Consider the following 21,773-nt stretch of genomic DNA (forward strand, 5'->3'; position numbering starts at 1 on the left):
GCTGAGTAACTCATCCAAACTTACAATGCTAATTACTAAAAAGGCAGTGTTAAAACGTAGTCATCAAGTGTACTCTTGCTTGTACATAATAAAATGCCTTTCCAATGACTCATTGTTGCCAACTTAAAAAATAAACAACATTTTTTCTAAAGAGTTTATTTAGTTTAGCTGCAAATCACTTTATAGCATATATTTTTGTCTTGCAAATAAAATTTCTGTATGTCAGATACTATTTTTCATAATAAAATAGAGTTGTTTTCGAATTGACATATTTTGGCCTCTAAAGCATGATAAAAATCACACAACATAGCAAACTCATAAATATCTATGTTGCTTAAAAGTGTTTTGTTTTTTCCTACTAAAGCATGCGTGACTCTGAAAAAGATGTCACGGTATCAATGCAACCCTGAAACTTAAAATACCACAAATCAGAAACAAGATTTCTTCTTTTTTTTTGATTCACAGAAGAGGGCCTGTGTTCAATGCTCTGTCTCTTTAAACTTAGTCTTGGGTTTTATCTCAGTTCCAAGGTAAATATTCTTTAAAAGTCCAAATCTCTTAGCTGTTCCTTTAAAAGGTTTATCTTGTGCACGTACTGCTTGTTTATTTAGCAACCCTATGAAACTATTGAAGTGTTTGTTTAGTGGTCTTTCTAAATTATTTATGGTGAGAGCTAACTAATCTTTGGTCACAGTGAATTTCATGTTCTGGGAGCCACTACCCTGATTGATTATATTGGGAATTTCTACAAAGTGACCAAGCTTACATTAGTATTCTATCTTCAAGCACCTTTATTCAGAGAGAAGTGAGCCAGTCACTGCACACTTGATCTTATTCCCCGAAGAAAGTATGGAAAATCAGTATGCCTGTGGATGTTGGGAAGGGATTAATAACTTCCATGTGCATTTTCATTCACTTCTTCTCCCTCTCCCTCTCTCTCTCTTTTAAATTGTTGAGGTGGAAGGTAGAGAACTGAAGGAGCACTCCAAAGAAACTGGGAAAGTAATGAAGACAAGAGCAAAATATAAAAACTCATAGCAAATATGTCTTGTAAGAAATGTCAACAGCACAAGAGAAATGCAATTTTTGGCTCTTCATCCTATCTTAAGTCTTGGCAGTTTTACAATTCAGGGCAAATGACCAGCATGCCCTGAGCTATACTTTTCTAGTTCATAGAAGGGCCTCAGTACTTTTAAGAAAAGGGAGTGTTCAACTTCAATTTTTGAGGGCAAAGATTAGAATCATAGAATGTTAGCACTCAAAGGGAATTCATAGATCATCTACTTTCTAGTTCAATCTCTTTGTTTCACAGTTGAGGTCGCTCTGAGGCCAAGAGAAAGGATATAAGTTTTCCGGAGTCATACAGTAAATTAATGACAGTACATTGATCAAAACCCACCCGAATTTTGATTCTAAGACTACAATGTCAGCAATAATGCATTAAAATGCAACTAAAATCCAAGCTACTTAACATGGCTGACCTTGTCTTCTGTCACTCTTCTCATTATTCCCTCTGTTCTAGCCACATTGGCCTTCTTCTTGATCCTGGGACATGGTAAGAAATTTCCTGTCTCCAGATCTCGGCAATGGATGTTCTTTGGGTCTGTAATGCTGCCTCCCCTCCTGTCCATCCTGCTCATCATGGGTATTTTCTTGTCAGTTGGATTTAAGTGTCAGTCTAAATGCCATATCCTCAAGGAACATTTCCTGACTAGGTAATACCAAGAGGACACCCAGGATCTCTTTATCATATCATCATATTTTATTTCTCAGCATAGCACTTACTGCAATCCATTTCTGGTTGTAATTTTCTTTTAATAGGATGTAAGTTCCATGAGTGTACTGATGTTGTTTGCTTATCATGTTCATAAATGCCTAGGATATGCCAAACACATAATAGATGTATAAAAAATACAGATTAAATAAATACATAAAATAGTTGAAATGCACACAGTAAAAAAGTCTCACGTGGGGCAGTCATTTGTTTTACACTTCATTTTCACTAAGCTCTGTGGTTTACTCTTAATATTAACCTTTATAAATATATATATTTCACGTTAATATATATAATACATAAGTTTATATATGAAAGTGCATGCCTACATATATAGAGACAAGCTTCAACTATTGGATCCTATCAAGATAACCAAATACTGGCATAGAAAAGAAAGAATGATGCATACTTTATGACTTCTTATTGCCCAGAAAGTCATTTTCCTAGGTCCTCTTTTGAATTTTGCTGGTATTCCAGTTTCTCAGAAAGTGTGAGTCTCCTATGATGTTAAGAGAAACAGTCACTGACTATTGGAAGTGCAGAGGGTAATGTTCACTGAGTTCATCAATAGCTTCACATCTGAGGCAGCTTGGAGACATAGAGGACTCTAATGAGCAGGATACTTACCTCCCCCGCATAGCCAAATAGACTAAAATGCTCATTGTCTTTTTGCCTGGAACTTCCTTGGTGAGAGAGTGATGTTTACATTTCTAGCCTCACTCCTTCAAACTTGACAGGTTTAGGGTAGCCAGGGTGGGAACAGAGAAAACCCAAAAGGAGTGGTAAAGGCCCATCTTTACTGTGACTTCTTCCCTCTCCCCACATGCACCAAGACAAGAGATACTCTCTCTCACTGAAATTGTAGAGACACACTGTTTCTTGTATAAGTACTTTCTTGTCCAATGGGGAGCTGGAGGGCTTCTATAATATCTAGTTGGGGTGAGCAGAAGGGATTAATGGCATAGATTGTGGCTAAATGCCACAGACTTTCAGCAGTTTTACTAAAATTAAGTAGATTTTCTCTTCTTTTTTTTAAAATTACAGTTGGCATACAATGTTACATTAGCTTCAGGTGTACACATGGTGATTCAAGTTTGTACATTATGCTATATGCACCACAAGTGTGGCTACTATTACGTAGATTTCCTTGAATGAATGTTTCTCCATTTCCTATATGCCCTTAGGAAAATTTCTGGAGACTTGAAATGATTTTTAAAAAATAATTTTCAACACTTAAGATTTTTGGATGGAGGCAGGGTATGGGCTGAGTTCCTTATCCTGTCATTCTGGAAGTCCTGAAAAAATTCGTTTTTAAAGTTAAAGTTAAAAAAAATAAAAATAAAAAAAAGTTAAAGCTACATGAGAGAAATCACTTCTGTGTCCTTTTAATTTTTATTCTCTCCTACTCAAATGCTGCCAAAGATCCCCCACTGCCTCGATTCCACATTATTTATTCTGAGAGAGAATGCTTTTTAGAATCCAGGCTCTGCATTTTTTTTTACCTTATTTATCTGCAGTATTCCACATTTCAAAGTACCTTAATTTCATACAGGTTGGTTCACTTCTGTAACTATTTGTACATTCTAGTTTTTGTTTATGCCTCTCTCTCTTTTTGTCCAAAGTAGCCAAACTTGTACTTCATAGCCCGTTCCAGATATTCACAGACCATCTGAACTAAAAAAGAAGCCTCATTCACTGGAGCAACAGCACCACCTCTACTAGATTGTCCTGTGTTTCTCTTTGTTAAATGCATGCCATTTGTACCCAGCTTAATTTTAAGCACCTGAGGTAGGAATTATTTATTATGCCTTTTTATTTCAACACTTAGCTTAGGATTGACTATTCAGTGAGTATTTAGTGAATTCTGTGATGTGAATTCTCTGTGCATGCTCAATTCCTGCTTTCAGGAGCCCCTTTTCAGAGGAACAAGAATAGTCCTGAGAGGTGAATTTTTAGTTAAGTTGTAAATGCAGAAGTATTATGAACTTTGTCCAGTTCATGGTTCTTAATGTGAAATGAATCTCAAGTGTTTGCTCACTAGTGCCACATTTATAGTTACAGTTTAATTATCTAAAACAAACCTCACATTGGGGAAATCATTCTAAAGACCCAATGACTAAATATTACCAGGAGAGATGGTCTCTGGTCTACAGAGTCATAATATTCCGTTTAATAAATGTTCACTAAAATGAGATATCATGTGGGATGTCATGGATTTGCAAACTTGAGTCAGATAAAGCATAACTCTAAGGACCTTAGAATCCAATGGAGAAGATTCTAATAAATAAGAAAAAACAAAACACATAAATATAAGGCAAATAGTGTCATTAGAATGATGTATTATGAATCTGTGAAGTCCCTCAATTGAGGGACACAGGCAGTTTCTCAATGAGGAGATAGTACTTAGAACCTCCTAGGTCTTGAAAAATAGCCAGCCTTTTAGAAAATGAACATGATAAGGCTTCCAAGCAAAAGAGATTTCATGAAGTTTCAGAGGGGGGAATCCAGGGACTTTTCAAAAATCATGAGGATTCCAATAAATTTATATCACAGGGTCCATGATAAGGTGCAGCAGGATACACAAATGGACATTTAGGTTGAACCAGATCCTGAAGAATCTCAAATGGAAAGTTGATGAGTTTTCAATTTATTTAATTCTCACCCTTAGGGTACAATTCAGTTACTGAATGTTTTCAAATCTGGGAACGGATGATTAGATCTAGAAATGCATGCTCAAATATGGAAGCTACTAGACACATATGGTTACTTAAAATTAAATTAATTAAAATAAATTAAAACTCAGTTTCCCAATTGCACTAGATGTCTTCCAAGTTCTTCATAGCCTAGTATGGCCTAATACCTACCATATTGGGCAGGAGAAAACATGTCTATCCACTCCAGAATTTCTACGGGGCACTATTACACTAGATTTTAGGTTCTGACACCAGTATAAAGAAGAATTTATGGAGTTTGGGGAGCAGAAATGGGGAGATGGGAAAGAAGCAGGGTAACGGATAAGATGTTCTCAAAGTAGTCCAGGTAAATGGTAAATAGAAGCTGAACTAGGGGAATGGCAATGTGGGAAGAACTGAGGAGACACTGACATGTGTTAGATATGTACAGAGGATTCTACTAATTTTCTGTTAGGAATGAAGTAAAGGAAATAGATACTCTAAAACTTTGAGTTACTGGGTAGACAGTAGTGCCATTAACAGAGTTAAGGGGAAAACTAAAGGAGTTAGTTGACAGAGATTATTGAAATAATGAGTATAGTCTAGTAATGCTGGATCTGAGTTTCTGATTCAGGCAGAGATTTCTAAGAGACTGGAAATAATATGTTGGAGCTTGTGATAGAAGAGTATATTTATACCTAGTATTTGTTGTATAGAGGTGGTAGTTAAAATCATTTAAAAATAGAGAGAATAGGATCAAAGAAAACACTTGGAGGTACTTATGTTTATTTCCCTTCTGTTCAATTCTTGATTAAGTTAATCTAGGTCAGAATATCAGAGTTCATGCATTTTTTCCAATTATTTTAATATTATCATGGTTTCTTAAGAGTGACTTTGCATGCCCAGCATCTCAAAAAGCTAGTTTATTTCTTCAAGGCGCCACATGTACATTTTGCCAAAAACTATCAAATTATTTGAGTACTGAACTTCTTGCATAGTACAGATAACTACCTTGACCCAGGAAATGGAGTGGTATTTGCAGTGCAGTGAATAATTTTTAAATTTTAAATAATTTTTTAAAGATTGCATTTATTTACGAGAGAGAGAGAGAGAGAGAGAGAGAGAGAGAAAGCACAGGTAGGGGAGGGACAGGGGGAGAGAGAGAAACATATTCCCCATTGGGCAGGGAGCCCAACATGGGGCTCAATCCCAGGACCTGGGGAACACATGACCTGAGCCAAAAGCAGACACTTAACCACCTGAGCCACCGAGGTGCCCCACGGTCCACTTTTTTGTCTTTTAGATTAAAATAAAACTATTGAAATAACACATATTACTCATTGATTCCTTTCTTTTTTTTTTTTTTTAAGATTTCTTTACTTGAAAGGGAGAGAGAGAGAGAACAGGGGGTAGGGGTAGAGGACAAGGGAGGGAGAGGGAGAGAGTCTTAAACAGACTCTGCACTGGGCACAGAGTCTGATGTGGGGCTGGATTTCATGGCTCAGAGTGCTACCTGAGCCAAAACCAAGAGTCAGATGCTTAACTGACTGTGCCACCCAGGCTCCCCTATTATTGATTTCTAATTGCTAAATTTGTATCCATATATCCTTAAAATATACTCTTTTATTATTTATTAATTCGATGAGTATTTACTGATTATGGATTATTTACAAGATGCACAAATAACAGGAGATGCAAGGACTTCTACAACTCAGACCCTTGCCCACAAGGATTCACACACATTTTTCAGTGAGAGAACAGTAATAAACACAAATAATCACAACATGGTGTGATCAGTGCTAGGGAAGTATTAATTGAGGAAAACAGGGATCCCTGGGTGGCGCAGCGGTTTAGCGCCTGCCTTTGGCCCAGGGCGCGATCCTGGAGACCCGGGATCGAATCCCACGTCGGGCTCCCGGTGCATGGAGCCTGCTTCTCCCTCTGCCTCTGCCTCTCTCTCTCTCTCACTGTGTGCCTATCATAAATAAATAAAAAATTAAAAAAAAATTTAATTGAGGAAAACATTAAGATCTATATGGGCACAGAGGATGAAAATATTGTCTGGGACAGTTCAGGAAAGCTTCTCAGAGAAAATGTTCTGAGGTATCTGCTGAAAAATGAAGAGTAGAGCACATGCAGAGAAACCACCTGTGAAAGACTTTGAGGTGACTTATCATAATGTAGAGTCCAGATAAGGTAGGTGAGGCCAGATTCTGGTTAACTTTTTATGCCAGTCTAATGGGTTTGGGTTAATTTTGAAGTAAATACCATAAACGGAAATGGTTCAAGATGGAAAGGTATGAGATGGTATTGTTGAGTTCCATTTTAGAAAGATACCTGGCAGCACTGGGACAAATGGATGCTCATTGAGAAGTGATATTGAAAGAAACACCAGTTATAAACCTAGTATAAATCAGACTTGAGGGTGGCTGGTAAGAATTTGATTCCAAAGATATTTAGGGACTGATGACTACATTAAACATTCATGAGACTTTAGGTATAAGTTAAAAAGAGCATCTGGGATGATACCCAGACATATGGTTTTACAGTCAAAGCATATAGAGATGCCAGTCCTTGAAGTGAAGTTGCTGGGAGAAGAAACAAGTGTGGAGAACGAAGAGAAGAGAAGTTCCAGTTTGGTACTATTGGGGTTGAGGGTCCTTTGGACCATCCAGGGAGGATGAGCACTTGGAGATATGGCTCAAATGGTTCAAATATTGTCTCTTATCTGTATCTGTATCAAATGACCTATTTATTCATGCTGTGAATTGTGGACCCTAATTTATTTCCATCATGGTTAATGGTGTAGCCTCAAGGTCTGATGTAGCTGATAAAAGGTGACATGCCATTTTACTAAGCTGTCTCAGATAAGGAATGAATATGAGACTTTGTGGTACTCCAGGTTGCCACACAGACTTGAATCTCACATACTTTCTACTTTCTCACCCTGGAACATCCCTAAGAGATATTTCCCTAAGAGATATTTCACTAATGCTTTTCTCACATAAAATATTCTCTTTGATGGCTCTCTCTCCCTCTCTGTTTTTCTCCCTCTCTCTCCATCCTATTTCCTTCTCCTGTTTGACCCCTTTCAGTTTTCTTTTTCTCTTCTTCTTTCTTCTTTCTTTCTTCTTTCTTTCTTTCTTTCTTTCTTTCTTTCTTTCCTTTCTTTCTTTCTTTCTTTCTTTTCTTTCTTCTTTCTTTCTTTCTTTCTTTCTTTCTTTTTCTTTCTTCTTTCTTTCTTTCTTTTTCTTTTTCTTTCCTTTCTTTCTTTCTCCTTCCTTCCTTCCTTCCTTCCTTCCTTCCTTCCTTCCTTCCTTCTTTCCTTCCTTCCTTCCTTTTTTCTTCCTTCCTTCCTTCCTTCCTTCCTTCCTTCCTTCCTTCCTTCTTCCTTCCTTCCTTCCTTTTTTCTTCCTTCCTTCCTTCCTTCCTTCCTTCCTTCCTTCCTTCCTTCCTTCCTTCCTTCCTTCCTTCCTGTCTTTCTGTCTGTTGTTCCCATCTTTTAGATTCCTTTTCTTCTAGATATTTTTACTCACTTGAAAGTTAAATTTCTTTCCTGGGCACATCCCTAGGACACCTTTTACCCTTTCATTTCCATCTGCTGAATGACAGCCCTTAGAAAACCATCATTTTGGAGCAGATGGAAATGTATGGGATATCTTGGGTAGTGCCATGATTTTGCTGAGTTTGTGTTTTCAGAGAGGAAAGAACTTGTTCAGCCACATCACTAGACAGTGCCTTGCATGCACTTTTAATTATCTAAATCCCTGTAAATTTAATTCTTTGAAAGTGCTTTCTATTTATAATATAAATACATACATCATGGATTTTTAAAACATGAAACACGGGTTATTGGTTACAAATGCATCTACATTGTGCATTAAGAAACATACTCTGAGACTTGTTTTAAAATATTTCCTGTAGTTCATTTGAACTTTATCAGGTTTGTTTATTAATTTGATGAAATTACATTTAGATTTTCTGATGAGTTTTTTTCAGTTTATTGCATGAATAGAATACTTTTTAAATTTGACCAATATATTTAATATGGTTTATAAGTTTTTATTTGCTGAATTACAAATGTATTCTTAAATGCTGCCCTTTAAAACACATTTAAATTTTTTCTTGTCCATAATTAGTGCTCATTAATTATACAAATTTTAGAAAATATGGAAAATTAGAAGATTTAAGTCATGCATGTCTTGTTACAATTATGCAACACTAAAATGTTATTTTAGTGGTGGTTTCCATTTATTTTTCCTCTGCATGTTAAATGTGACTCTTCTATAATACAAATTTTATTGTTTTTTAACCTAATATTTAATATTTAATATTTAACCTAATATTTAAAACAATATATATAGTTTTTAACCTAATATTTAATGTATCTCCATGATATATATATATATCTTTATTTATATATACATATATGTATATTTATATCATTATTAACAACTTCACTGGATTTATAGTAATTTATTGTGCTTCTGTAAACCAATCAGTGTCTTTATTTTTGGATATTTAGCTTATTTTCTTTTTTAAATAGTATGTATAATTCTACAAAGAATATTGCTGAACTTAAAGTTATGTCAAGTTTTAGGGATTGTTTTCTTATAATATATGTCCAAAAATAGATACACTGAGTGAAAGGGGATAAACATTTGTGTATGAGGGTAATGACATTGACCTGGGGTCAGCACAACATACATGCTACTGGTGACTTCTGAATTGTCTCAATGAATATGATATGAGAACTCTTAATCTTGAGTTCTCCTGGGACCAATAGAATACATTGGAAGATAGACTGAACTAAAAGATATAGTTCTTCACTGAGGAAGCAGAGGTTTTGCCTTGATTATTAACTATGCCCGTATGGGCCATAAACTTTGACCGTATTAACATTGGACTTAGAACAATTAAGCTAATGAGGTCAATTTCCTATACTGCTAGAGTGTAGACTTTGTAAATATATATTGCGGTTACACAGTCTACCTGAATATTTCATAGAATCATAAAATCTTAGAGCTGAAAAATATCCTTAGAAACATTCTAACTTCTCTATTCTGCAAATAAGACAATGTTAATGAGGAAGTTAGGAACTTCCCCATGGGTCATGCCAGTGCCACAGCTGAATTCTAAGCCTCTTGATTCCCAGATAAGAGATCTTTACCTGAATACTAAGTAAGAATGAATAGGTATTGCATTTGAGTTGGGTTGAACTTTAATGGTCTTTGCTTCATTAAAAAACTCGTCTGCTTTCAACTTCATCGACTCTCATATACTGATTAACATCAGTGAAGATAGATCTTGACAACAAATTATTTGGGAAGCAAAGCTGCTAGAAACAAATAATTTATTCTATTGGTATAGTTCTTCAATCAATCCTCATCATTTTGATATCCATAGATGAACAAATTAGAGGAGAGACTGGTATTTTCCACAATAGCAATGCAATATCTATAAGCTGCAGTATACTCAGAGAAGGATAATGTGCAGATAGAGCTGGATGAGGGTTTGCAGACAACTGATTCTTTAGCTTGATCTTAAGGAAGAGCAATAATATAACTCATACACAAGGCAGTAAGGATGTCCCAAGTGAAGGGGTGTTGTGTACAGAAATGCAGAGGCAGGGTATGTAGCTGCATTCGTCAGCCTCCAAGGGTGACAGAGGGTGGTGGCGGGATGAAAGTAGAGCTGTTACAGAAGACTGCCAGGCAGCGAGGCCACAGAGACCCCAGGCTCAAAAGAGGACTTTATTTGATGGAGGATGGTAAGCCAGTAAATACTTCCAACCAGGGAGGAAAGGTCATTTTATATATAGCACAGTGAAATGTAGTTACAATTGTTTAACTTGCCACTGAACAAACTGCATGTTTTACATCTCCTAAAGGTATCGGGTTGATGTGTGCTTTGGCTTCATTAATCAAGGGGGATGGGCTGAGATCATATTCAGTGATGTGTAATTCAGCCTTTTCTCCATTACTATGAACAGTAATATTTTTAGAAATTATACCCAATTGTTTCTTGAGTGAAGTAGCCACAAGTGCTACTAAAAGCAGTGCTTTAGTGAAATCCTTCTCTAGATGATCTTGCGTCTGACCTTCTGTACTTTATCTCCCAAGGATCAGCTTGTGGTGTTAATTATGAGGTAAGTAAGCAGTTACTTCCTACAGCAAATCAGCCAAAGTCCAGGTTTGCTCTGGAGGTCCCAGGGATCAGAGCTCTGTGTTTCTTCAGGTTTCAATTTACCAGGCTCAAACCACTTAAAAGCAGGAGGAGGAAAGACTGGGGAGTGATCAGTTTACAAGTGACCTGGGAGTTCACAGCTTTCATCCCTGGAAATCACAGTCCATATAATAGGCCTTGTGCAGATACAATTGGGACAAATTGACTCAGGCGTCCTGCTTTCAGAAATGAAAACCTTTCTGTTCCCTTATCAGTGTCGCCATGCCTGAATGTTGGAATCAAGCATTTGATGGAGAATGGTAGTTGTTCTAAGGTCAAATAGAGGATGTAGGTCCTGAGTAAGAGTGTAGGCTGTTAAGTGGCACCCAACTGTGTTAATTGGTTAATAGGACCCTAGCTAGTTTAGGGACTTAAAAGTCATGCCAAAGAAACTATGCCTAGCAGGCTTTTTCCTTTCTAGGCAAGCAGGAGTTGTAACTAGAACAAAGTAAGGCCAGCACATCTCAAGCCAGGCTACTATTGTACCAAATATTTTTGCATTGTCTTTTTAGATATACTTGGAATTTTTTTTTAAGTTTTGTAAAAGGCGATGTTTCCAACTTGGCACCTGAAATTGACTTTTAGAGGCGGTTTAAGTTGCCAGCATTCCAGACTAGTGGGTATGGTGATAATTGTTGCCAAATCATCACTCTCAGCAAAGAGAAATGCAACTTTTTAAAAAATGGAAAAAAAAATCAGATTTTCTTGAGTGATTTGCAACTCATTCTCATGGCACTTTCCAAAGTCAAATAAATACAGAATCTGAAACAGGTTGCTGTCTATATTCATTTGGATATAGAACATCCATTTATCAGGAATTCGATAGTCTTATTTTATCTTTTTAATATTTTTTATTTTTTTAAGATTTTATTTATTTATTCATGAAAGATACACACACGGAGAGAGGCAGAGATATAGGCAGAGGGAGAAGCAGGCTCCCTACAGGTACCCTGATGTAGGACTTGGTCCCAGGACTCCGAGATCACACCCTGAGCCAAAGGCAGATGCTCAGCCACTGAGCCACCCAGGCATCCTTTTAAAATATTTTTTAAAAGATTTATTTATTTGAGACAGAGCATGCGAAAGCTGGGGCGGGGAAGAGGAAGGTGGAGAGCGAGAGAATTTCCAACAGATTCTCCACTGAGTGTGGAGCCCAACATGGGGCTTGACTTCAAAACCCTGAGATCATGACCTGAGCTGAAATCAAAAGTTGGACATTTAACCAACTGAGCTACCCACGCACCCCCAATAGTCTTGCTTTAAAGTAATGCATCAAAGAAAACAATTGGAGCAAAACTCTTAACATATACTTGCCATGTATGCAAGAATTTCATAAAGTCACAAGCATTGTAAGACCGCAGCACTATCGAGTTATGACTGCAGACAGATGGATGATCGTGCCTATACTGACATTGTTCAGCTTCGGTACTGAGAAAAAGATACTGCTATTAGTTCTTATCCTTCATCGAGTAATAGTAATCATTCTCCACTTTATTGTTTATTCTATGCCCAGGATATTTTTAAAATTCACTTCTAAACTTGAGTGTTTGTCTTGACTTCTCAGCAGCATTTGATATAGTTAACTAACCCCCTTCTTTAAAGTATCCTTTCTCTTTGCCTTTCATGACATGAAACTCCCCTCATTTTCCTCTGGGTTTTCTCATTCTCCCTTGTGGGAATCTATTCCTCTGTCATTCACTAAATTGCTATGCTTCTCGGGTTATTCTTTCTACTTTCAAATACTTAATTACTTCCTAGACGATAATTCCAAAATTTCGATGTTCAGGCTGTCTCTCCACTGCATACTTCAGATCCATATTTTCAGTTGTCTGATGAATGGACACAGCACATCTTAGAGTCAACATGTTTCACTTGAAGCCATTATTTTTACTCATAAATTTTACTCATAATTTTTTTACTCATAAATTGTACTCATAAATCTGCCATGTCATGGCTGCTAAACTCAGACAATGGTGCTATCATATTCAGCTTCTTAAATTCATAACCTGCCATCATCCTTGATTATTCTTTCTCCATATCTATTCAGACATAGAACTAAATAAATATCTAAATTTTAAAAATTAAATAAAACTTTCTATCTATCTATCTATCTAGATAGATGATGATGATGATGATGATGATGATGATGATATAGATATATAGATAGCCATGATATCCTCTTGTATCCAGCCTTATTCTCATGGTTCCAGTTTAGGCTATGATGATCACTCCCATAGATGATTTGTTTGTTTTAGTTTATTTTTTACTTGCTTCATTTATTTATTTGTTTCAAGTTTTTATTTAAATTCCATTTAGTTAACATATGGTGTAATATTGATTTCAGGAGAATTTAGTGATTCACTAGTTACATATAACACCCAATGCTCATCATAAGTGCCCTCCTTAATGCTCATAAACCATTTTAGCCCATCCCCTGCCCACCTCCCTCCATCAGCCCTCAGTTTGTTTTCTATAGTTAAGAATCTCTTATGGTTTGCTTTCCTCTCCTTTTTAAAAAATCTATTCCCTTACTGTATGTTCATCTGTTCTGTTTCTTAAATTCTACATATAAGTGAAATCATATGGTATTTCTCTTTCTCTGAGTCATTTCACTTAGCATAATATACTCTAACTTTATCCACATCATTGCAAATGGCAAGATTTCATTCTTTTTAATGGATGAGTAATATTCCCATGTATATATATACCACAACTTCTTTATCTTTTCATCAATTAATGGACATTTGGGCTCTTTCCATAATTAGGATATTGTTGACAATGCTGCTATAAACATGGGCGTACATGTGCTCCTTCGAATCTGTACTTTTGTATCCTTTGGATAAATACCTAGTAGTGTAATTGCTGGATCATAGGGAAGTTCTATTTTTAACTTTTTGAGGAGCCTCCATACTGTTTTCAGAGTGACTGTACCAGTTTGCAATTCCTACCAACAGTGTAAAAGGGTTCACATGGATTGTTACCAATAGTCTCTTAACTGTTTTTTATACCTCTGTTTAGACCCCACCAGATATTCTCACTACACACAAAGTGATCTTTATGAAATACAAGTTGATTGTGTCATTCTCTTACTAACGTCTTTTCAGTTGGCTTCTCATTGTCTTCTGGATGAGGTCTAGATTCCTTAACGTATTTCATGAGACCATGCATTAGTTTCATCTCTCTCCTGCTACACTGCTCTAGCCATAGTGAGACTTTTTTTCCTCTTCTTAATTTATTAAAATATCTCTCACTGTTCATCTTAAGGCCTTCCTCTTGCTTAGTTCATTTTTCCTGCATGCCTTTGCCTTATTCAGGGGGCCCACCTCCTCATACCACAGTGTAGCACCCTATTTCAACATTCCCATGGAAACCTCTGTTTTTTTCAGTGTGGCACTTTGATTACACTGTGCTCATTTTCAAACTTTATCTATTCCCTACCAGATTGTAAATTGCTTGTTTTCATCTTTTAATCCCTAGAATCTAGAAAATACCTCACCTAATACCTTCATACAATTACCTTCACAGCAAGTCTATAATACTAATATAATTATTAATATTGGTGTTTTGATGATAAACTGAGGGTAAGCAAGGTACAGAGAACATCTACTTTCTTATTAAAGCTTGCTAGGGAAGTATCTATATGCCTGTAAATATTTCCTTCTGATAATATGAATTGGTGAATATGATAAAATGACTGACTGCACCTTGTTTTTTGAATTTCTTTTTTAAAAATATTTATTTATTTATTTACATATGAGAGACACAGAGAGGCAAAGACATAGGCAGAGGGAGAAGCAGGTTCCCTGCGGGGAGCCTGATGTGGGACATGATCCACAGACCCCGGGATCATGCCCTGAGTTGAAGGCAGACACTCAACCACTGAGCCACCTAGGTGTCCCTGTTTTCCCTGTTTTTAACATTTTTATAGCAATATATATCCTTTTAGCATGTGATACTGTTGTATGAAAAGTACCCAGCATAGTACTCCGTATAGGGACTGGTACTCAAAACATGAAAGCTTGTATGATTGCATTTACACTTGAAAATTATTTTTTTTGTTACATGCACAAACACACTCTAAAGAATATTTTTCTATTATTTGATGTCAAGTACTACTTTAGTGGCTCACTTTCCTGTAGAAGTTTATGATGACAGAGATCTTTATTAACATCAGAAGACTGATACTTCCATAAGAGGCTTTTGTGGTTTCACATCTGTGTACATATGATGGAAAATGAATGCTATGTTTACGGATACTATTGAAGAAGTTATCTGAGCTTATCTGACTATATTATATAGAGTGAGGGGTTTGGAAGAGTAGGTAGTTAAAGTCCCTTTCATTCCTAAGAGTCTAAGAAATTTCCTTTTCCTATCCAATCCTCATTAAATTCAGGGGTTAAGAACATAATCCACTTTATGCTACATATAACTCTTCAGTTTTAACATCTACCCAAAAAAGCTTGTAAATTTATAAGCTTATAAGCTTATAAAGCTTATAAATTTTCTTTAAGTAGCAAATGTAATGCGCAAAGCCTCATTTCAAGCTAAGACATTTAGAGTTAATTTTGCCTGTAATTATTAGTTTAGAAAATGTATCTGTGACAATACAATAGTCAATAGGTAGCAAATGGGAAAATGAATGGTTCAAAATATACAATGATATTTCTTACCCATTTCTTCTCCCTTCCCCTCTATTCCCTTTCACTATTATTTATATTCCCCAAATGAATGAGAACATATAATGTTTGTCCTTCTCTGATTGACTTATTTCACTCAGCATAAATATCAGAGAGGGAGACAGAACATGGAAGACTCCTAACTCTGGGAAACGAACTAGGGGTGGTGGAAGGGGAGGGGGGCGGGGTGTGGGAGTGACTGGTTGGCAGGCACTGAGGGGGGCACTTGACGGGATGAGCACTGGGTGTTATTCTGTATGTTGGCAAATTGAGCACCAATAAAAATAAATTTATTATTAAATAAAATATATATATATATATACAATGAAAAAAGAAAATAAGCTTTTAGATATAAAAAAGTCTCCTAAAGGAAAATACATCTTGTAAAAACTTGAAACCATAAAAATTATTGTGATTATTCACAATTGTTATTTTTCACAGTACAAAGCATTCCAGCATTTGGGGGAGTAAGTTAGACAATGTTGGTAATTTGATAATCATCTTCAGAGTTTCTTGGATGCTGTTTTGTAGACATACACCTCAGTACATACATATGACCTTATGTTAACACTCAAAAATTCTGAGTGAACGTCCAGTGAAGGAGAGGAACATCATCTGGTCCAGTGGGATTAGGTATTATAAATATGCTTTTTGTCCATCATTTTTTCAAGATATGTACAAATATTTAATTTTTGAGCTAATAATATATCACTTTATTATTTCTTTTATTATATGATATGACAAGTGTTCTGTTGGGCATATTTATTATACATTTTAAATTTCTAACATTCATTACATATTGAAAAATTCTTCAAGGCATCTCTGCTAGAGGTTCATGGAGTATCAAGGCTATTTGCAAGTGGCTTGGCATTTTCTGGAGCCCCTCCTTCCTTCTTCCCATTCTTACTATTTTTATTTTTTTTTATTTATGATAGTCACACAGAGAGAGAGAGAGAGGCAGAGACACAGGCAGAGGGAGAAGCAGGCTCCATGCACCGGGAGCCCGACGTGGGATTCGATCCTGGGTCTCCAGGATCGCGCCCTGGGCCAAAGGCAGGCACTAAACCGCTGTGCCACCCAGGGATCCCAGCCATTCTTACTATTTTTAGACAAGTAACTTGTCTACACACCTTCTGTGAAACCTTCGTTTATTCCATTTTATTTAACATACTTTAGTTTTGTGCCCTAAACTACAGTTCATGTTTCTTTTTTGTATATATGTACCTCGCACACCCAAAGAAATTTTCTGAACTTCTAAACCATTGCACGGCCCTCCGTTGGGCAGTAATTAGATCATTATGTAGTATACTAACAGATTTAGTGTTTTCATTCCCACAGCAGCCTGCAGTCCCCACCTGTCAGCTGGGGAGAGACAATCTCATAAACCTGCCAATACTATGATTTAGCTGAATACATGTTTGTTAATAAATCTTTCATCATATTATAATCAAAGAGCTCTTTCACTTTATGGCCCACCTAATGAAGGATTTGGGGCATCTGCTCATCAATTTGATGTTTGTAAAGACAAAGCTAATGGGTATCATTAGCCCATATTTACCCCCCTTGGCTCAGGTGAAGAGTGGAGCAGGAGAGGTGGTAAAGGAAATGAGAGAAAATGTTAATTAAAAATAAACGCATGGTGTCAGCCACATACCTGTTACCTTGAAAAGTTATGTCTTGCGAGGAAAAATCAAATGTTGTGACATATTTTAAAGTCTGCTAAACCACTAGGATCTACAGCAATTCCCTATCAAATGCCTTTTTCAAAGATTTAACTGCCACCATTATCATACAAAGAATTTGATGTGTTTCTTTCCATAGGGGAGTGTAATTATTAATATGGTGTGAGTGAAGTTTAGGACTGGCTAGGGCTTGCAGTCATGCCAGGGTACAATAATGAAAAAATTTGTATTGCCTTTTTGGACATCAGTGCTACGTGTTCAGATTTCAATTTCATGCTTTATTTGTGGTTAAAATTAACATAAGTTGAAATATTATCCTGGCTATCTTTCTTAAGGCATTGAGGGAACATGTGATTGTAGTCTTGGTATCTTTTATGGAGAACAATGCATATTCCCCATTGAAATATGCCAAAGGTCTTAATGAATGGAAAACAAATAGAATGGGATGTATCTTTTGCTAAAGCTGTGAGAGAGTTTTTAACTTCTGCTGAAAAATCTTTAAAATTGTACCCACCATCTGCATGACGAGTCTCTCATGATGTTCTCTGCCTTGTCAAAACTCGCCGTGGCCCAGTTCTCAGCTGCCATTGACTGAGATCCAGACAAATAAATCTAGGGAGAGAGACAGTACTCTAACCTTGATTTCCTATGTGTTTCCTTCCAACTCTAGAGCAAGTTATATTTCAGCTCCACAATCAACAAATAGCTCCGAAAACCAAATAGGCCACACTGTTGGAAGTCAGAGCAAGCGAGGTCAAATAGAAGCCTCAGCCGACCAGATATAAAGTCTTCTCATCTTCTTTGTGGAAATTTCCAGGCTTCACATTCATTCATCAGGATATCCTTTTCGCAAGCACTTACCATTGAAATTGTTGAGCTGCTACACACTCCATCTGAAGATGACACAGCTGGTCCATGTTGGATGACCTTTTATGTCATATCTGCATCCATGGATTTCTCTATTTGCTTTCCTTTGTGATATTTTCAGCACCAGGAAGTTTCACTCACCTTGACCATTGTTTTCACACATTTGGGCTACAGACATGAGGTTGTTGTTTCATTTGAATCCAAAAAGATGGACAGGAAGGAAAACAGACAGTAGAGATATCATCCATTTCCTAACTGAATCATAACACTCTATTTTCATGACTTTGTCACATGGCAGAAAAATGCACGGAATTCATTTGAAGAAGCATAAACAGTGAGGCTGTGACATGTTCTCTTGTTGAGCATCCCTATACTAAACACAAAGACAGCTTGGTTGCAGAGGGGATTATTAGCTTCTCTGATGACACATTCCCCTAATAAAGTCCAGATTTGGCTCAAACTTTATGTGTAATTTCCTACCACTAAAATTATGAGTTCTTAAATAAAGATTACTGCTTTTACAATTTTTATACTGGGTCTGCAGGAATAAGGCTGCATGACTGATGCTTTAACACTGCTAGTGAAATTTTAGCATGCAGATATGTTGGACTTTGTTTTGTTTTGGAGCAAAAGCCTTGGTGCTGGACAAATCTGGTTATAAATAGTGGTTTGGCCACATGCAAGATGTGTAGCTTTGGGCAAGATAATGAACTTTCCTAAGCTGTGGTTTCCTCACTACCAAATCTGAGATTAAATGAACTTGAATTGTTTTAATTATTAAGTGAGAACAACATACGTAGAATAATTAACACAATTCAAAGCACATAGTAAGTACTCATTTAAGATAGCTGCTATTCTAATATTAGTGGAGGACTATTCTAATATTAGTGTGAGGATTTCTAGACTTAACATATTCTTCAAATCACTGCAATCTATGTGTAGTAAAATCTGCACTCCAAGAATGCATAGCTCTTTTGTTCAATTACCATATCAATAATGTTTTTATTATTTGTGTTTCCTTCATATTTCATACAACTTTCTTTTTAAAAGGGACTACCTTAAAAATATTACATCAGACATGATTTATATCAGTTTAAGCATTTACTAAAATGTTTTCTAGTTCATTATTTTCAAAAATATTTATTTTCCAGTTTTGATTTCTTTATGGAAACACGTATTTCAACAGTTTTCGTTTTTTTAAGATTTTATTTATTTATTCTTGAGAGACAGAGAGAGAGAGAGAGGCAAAGACACAGGCAGAGAGAGGAGCAGACTCCATGCAGGGAGCCTGACATGGGACTTGATTCCGGAACTCCAGGATCACGCCCTAGGCCGAAGGCTGGCACTAAATCACTGAGCCACCTGGGGCTGCCCAATTTCAACAGCTTTCATGAGAATCTCTAAACTCTGGGCATATTTTTTGAAATTTTTTTGTTTATAAACAAATGAATAAAAGTGGCACCTCCTAAATAAATACTAATATTTGACATATTGTATTAAACCTACAACCTTCAAAATATAAGCTTAAAGCAAATACAAGTTGTGGTCCCAGAGTGATAAAGAATCTTTTGGGCCATGTAATAATTCCATTTTCTTTAATTAATTCTTGCTCCCTGTTTTACAAATGTTGATTTTATATTTCCATCATTCTTTCTTTATTTATTCACTGAGACTCTAGAAAATATCCCTTTTTCCTATATATCTATTTATTTATTTAAGAATGAAGTCCTGAATATTTATTTTATCCTATAGGTTATACTCTATTACTATCATCATTTATTTTATTGTTCAAATAACCCAGATTTCACCATTGTGAGCACTTTTAAGTTGACTAATGTGACCTTTTGACATCATCATATCAATGTTTGAGCATTTACTTAATTTCTAGCACCAATGGATCTTCCAAGCTCATCATGTACTTTCCCTTTTCCAGTTCTAAAATCATCCATCTCTCTGACTCTTTCATTTCTTTAACTTGTTAATAGAATTTGGAAATCAAGATCCAGGTACTGGATATCCACTAGCACTGGGGTATCATTACTTCTACAGTCTTTCAGCCTTAAGAACTAGGAAACATATGTATGTATATGAGCACATGCATACCTACACATTTATATAAAAGCTATGAGTTCACATTCATGCCTTCGATTCTAATCCAACACCAAAAGGTTTGTTTTATATTTCTTTTTTATGTGTAGCATCTCTAATAGTGAGAAGCCTAGCTCTCATTTTCCATAATATATGCACTTATTTTTTAATAATTGTGTACACATAAAGTAGCTTTAGAATTGCTAACCTACACTCCTCTGGAAAATAGTACATATGCAAATACTTTTTTCTGCCTCTTTAGTCTTGTATTATATAATCAAAATTGTGTTTTCCATTATATAGGTTATTTTCTTTCTCACACCCTTATCTGTATTTTATTCCTTTATAATATAAGTAGGTCTGCTTGTAATTGTTTTTTGGTTCTACTTTGAATCCCTCTTTAGCTCTCTTATTCTCTCTTTCTCTCCCTCACCCTCCCCGCCCCACACACACACACACCTTGGTTGATAGTAATTATTTACTTATTATGGGGGTAGGTCAAACATTACAGTGGTCCTAACAGTCTAAACCATATAGATGATAAACTAAGGTAAATATCACTTTCTCCTCATCCCTTCTATTCCTTTCTCATTCCCTAGTTCTTTCTATCCACCCTCTACAGGTAATTAATCTCACTAGTTTCTGGTTGGACTTTCCTGTATTACTTTCTGCACAAATTAGCAAATGTGAGTATATTCAATTATGTCCTTTTCTTCCTTACTTGAAAGATGGTATACTATAAATATCCTTTGCAATTTCCCTTTACTTGTCAACAGTATATTGTGAAAACTATGCCGTAATATTTTGTAGGCATGTTTCCTAATTTTTTAAAAAGATTTTATTTATTTATTCATGATACAGAGAGAGGCAGAGACACAGGCAGAGGGAGAGAAGTAGGCTCTATGCAGGGAGCCTGACACGGGACTCAATCCCAGGTCTCCAGGATCACACCCCAGGCCAAAGGTGGAGCTAAACCGCTGGGCCACTGGGGCTGCCCTTTCCTAATTTTTCTTAAAGTGGCATAAGACTCCATTCTGTGGTGCACCATAGTCTATTCAACCAGTTTCCCATATATGCGTATATAGGTTGATTTCAGTATTTTGCAGTTATTCATAATGATGCTAGGACTAAACTTGTGCCTGTATGTCTAAATTACAATTAAATCGATCCATAAGTTTCAAGGACAATAAAAAAGAACAATTTTTTTTTATTGGTGTTCAATTTACTAACATACAGAATAACACCCAGTGCCCGTCACCCATTCACTCCCACCCCCCGCCCTCCTCCCCTTCTACCACCCCTAGTTCGTTTCCCAGAGTTAGCAGTCTTTACGTTCTGTCTCCCTTTCTGATATTTCCCACACATTTCTTCTCCCTTCCCTTATTTTCCCTTTCACTATTATTTATATTCCCCAAATGAATGAGAACATATAATGTTTGTCCTTCTCCGACTGACTTACTTCACTCAGCATAATACCCTCCAGTTCCATCCACGTTGAAGCAAATGGTGGGTATTTGTCATTTCTAATAGCTGAGTAATACCCACTGCAGAGCTTGAACTCACAACCCAGTAATTAAGAACTGAGCTGAGTTCAAGAGGCAGACACAACCAACTGAGCCACCCAGGTTCCCCCAAAAGAACATTTTTAACCATCAGAGAGCACATTGCTAAAGTGATACACTATACTTCCTTAAACATGTTCCTCTAAATATATTCAGGTTTCACTAATTAGCCAAACCCATTCCTTTCAGAAAAAGGATTCTGTCCAGAACTACACATTGATTTTAGT

General features: G+C 36.3%; 1 long non-coding RNA gene across 4 annotated transcripts in view; it reads left to right on the forward strand.

Annotated features, from left to right (window-relative positions):
• Positions 1-18,356, forward strand: part of LOC112665096 (uncharacterized) — a 137,361-nt gene extending 119,005 nt beyond the window's left edge. For all 4 annotated transcript variants that reach the window (XR_007403263.1, XR_003140214.3, XR_003140213.3 and 1 more), the window contains one exon: positions 17,700-18,356. This is a non-coding gene — a long non-coding RNA (uncharacterized LOC112665096). The remainder of the gene's footprint in view (positions 1-17,699) is intronic.
• The last annotated feature ends 3,417 nt before the right edge of the window (positions 18,357-21,773 follow it).

The sequence above is a fragment of the Canis lupus genome, chromosome 17, assembly GCF_003254725.2.
Source record: "Canis lupus dingo isolate Sandy chromosome 17, ASM325472v2, whole genome shotgun sequence".
NCBI classification, from domain to species: Eukaryota; Metazoa; Chordata; class Mammalia; order Carnivora; family Canidae; genus Canis; species Canis lupus.